The following is a 2,645-nucleotide window of genomic DNA, read 5'->3' on the forward strand; positions in this document are numbered from 1 at the left end:
CAAATCCATGTGACAATATCAGAGAGAGTGAAAATCACTGTACAATTAAATTTTCTATTGGTACCTTCTGGCCTGAAACTCTGTGAATCTATTAAAGTGACTCATCAGTGGCTGAACTGAGAATAGGACCCAGGGCATTCCCCTGTTTACCAGCCCACACTGCCTCTGGCTACTGATCAGAATTGAACCCAGTTTGGTAGTCACTGACTGTACTGTTGGCTGGACCACTTGAAATGAATTCAGTGTTGCCCAGTCTTTTTCCTTTATCATGAGGCTTGTGATATTTGGTGTTTTCCCTAAAGCCTCAGCTCCTGGAGCCAGGTGATTACATGAGAATCTCAGCTTTCACCTGAAAAATAGTAAGTTTCTGGTCATCATGGTTGGAGAGAAAAGCAGGAAAATACGACTCATAAAGACTCAAAAAAGAGAAAGCAAATAATAAGCATCCAACATTAATTATTCTTTTAAAATATCATGAGTTTTAAGATAATCTCATGATTCTGGGGGAGTCTGATGTGTGATTTTTGAACTCTCAAGACTAGCAACACTCTGAATTGTGATGGTCTCCCATTACCTGTGAGCTAGTTTCCAGTGCTCAGAATGATCATATATATTGTCACTATCTGGTAGATACAAACAGAAAGAGCCATGGAGACACAATTCCCTTCTTGCCGTAGAGGGTGCTTGTCCTCGTCCCTGCCAATTCTGGGGCTTTGTGGATAACTCAGAAGACTTCAGATTTCTGAATGAGATAGACAGATAGACAGATAGATAGTATTTATCTCATCTAATACAATTTACTTAGCTAGCTATAGAATCATAGAATCATAGAATATCAGGGTTGGAAGGGACCTCAGGAGGTCATCTATTCCAACCCCCTGCTCAAAGAAGGACCAATTCCCAACTAAATCATCCCAGCCAGGGTTTGTCAGGTCTGACCTTAAAAACCTCTAAGGAAAGAGATTCCACTACCTCCCTAGGTAACCCATTCCAGGGCTTCACCACCCCGCCCTAGTGAAAAAAGATTTTCCTAATATCCAACCTAAACCTCCCCCACTGCAATTTGAGAAAACTCCCTTGTTTCTGTCATCCCTGGTACCCCCACTGAGAACAGTCTAGAATCCATCCTCTTTGGAACCCTCTTCAGGTATTGAAAGCACTATCAAATCCACTTCTCATCTTCCTCTTCTGCAAGACTAAACAAGCCCAGTTTCATCGCAGCATCTACTCATAAGATCATGTGCTCAAAAGCACCCTAAATCATTGTTGTTGCCCTACGCTGGACTTTTTCCAATTTTTTTCCAACATCCTTCTTGTAGTGTGGGGCCCAAAACTGGACACAGTACTCAGATAAGGCCTCCACCAATGCAGGAAATAGAAGGGGAAATGATCACATCTCTCGATCTGCTGGGCAAATGCCCTACATATAAACAAGCACAAAAGCCGTTAGCCATCTTCTTTTACATGCAGGGCACACTGTACCTCATACCAGCTTCATCGTCCACTGTAAACCCTAGGTCCTTTCTCTGCAGAACTGCCTTCTAGCCATTCGGTCTAGTCTGTAAACAGTGAACTGGATCTACCGTCCTAAGTGCAGGACTCTAAACTTGTCCTGTTGAACCTCATCAGAATTATCTTTGCCAGTCCCTAATTGCTAGGTCCCTCCTATATCCTAATCCGTACCCTCCAGCGTATCTAACGCCTCCTCCAAGTTAGCATCATCGCAACTTGCTGAGAGTGCAGTCCATGCCATCCTCCAAGATCAATTAATGAACACATTGAACAAAACCTGGCCCGGACCCACCCTTGGGACACTCCACTTGAAAACGGCAGCTGCCTAATCTAGACATGGAGTCATTGATCACTACCACATTGAGCCTGACAACTCTAGCCAGCTTTTCATTCCACAACCTAAAGTCCAATCATTCCAGCCCCATACTGCATTAACTCTGCACAGAATACTGTGGGAGAACGTAATAAAAAGCTGTTAGCTGAAGCAAGAATACACATCACTGCCTCCCCCCATCCCACAGACCCAGTTATCTCCTCACAAGAAGGCAATTAGGTAGTCAGGCAGAACTGCCCATTGGATGAATCCATGCTGACTGTTCCTGATCACTCCCACCTCTCCTCTAGTGCTCAAGGAATTGATTCCTGAGACCTGCCCAATGATTTTCCAAGACTGAAGGTGAGGCTGACTGGGCCTGTAAGTCACCTGGAACCTTTATTCTATTCCCTTTTTTAAAAATGGCACTACAGTAGCCTTTTCCAGTCACCGTGGGACCTCCCCCGTATGCCAGTGAGTTTATCAAAGATAAGGTCAATGGTCGCAATCACATCTGCCAACTCCTTTAGCACCCTTAGGATGGCAGCACATGGACTGGCCTCCAATGACTATGTGCCGTCCAGTTTTTCTAAATAGCCCGAACCACCTTCTTTCTCCACAGAGGGCTGGTCACCTTCTCCCCATACTGTGCTGCCCAGTACAGCAGTCTGGGAGCTCACCTTGTTTGTGAAGACAGAGGCAAAAAAAGCATGGTGTACATTAGCTTTTTCCACATCCTCTGTCACTAGGTTGCCTCCCTCATTCAGTAAGGGGCCCACACTTTCCTTGACTTTCTTCTTCTTGCTAACATGCCTGAAGA

This window comes from Chelonoidis abingdonii, chromosome 8, assembly GCF_003597395.2.
Source record: "Chelonoidis abingdonii isolate Lonesome George chromosome 8, CheloAbing_2.0, whole genome shotgun sequence".
NCBI lineage: Eukaryota > Metazoa > Chordata > Testudines > Testudinidae > Chelonoidis > Chelonoidis abingdonii.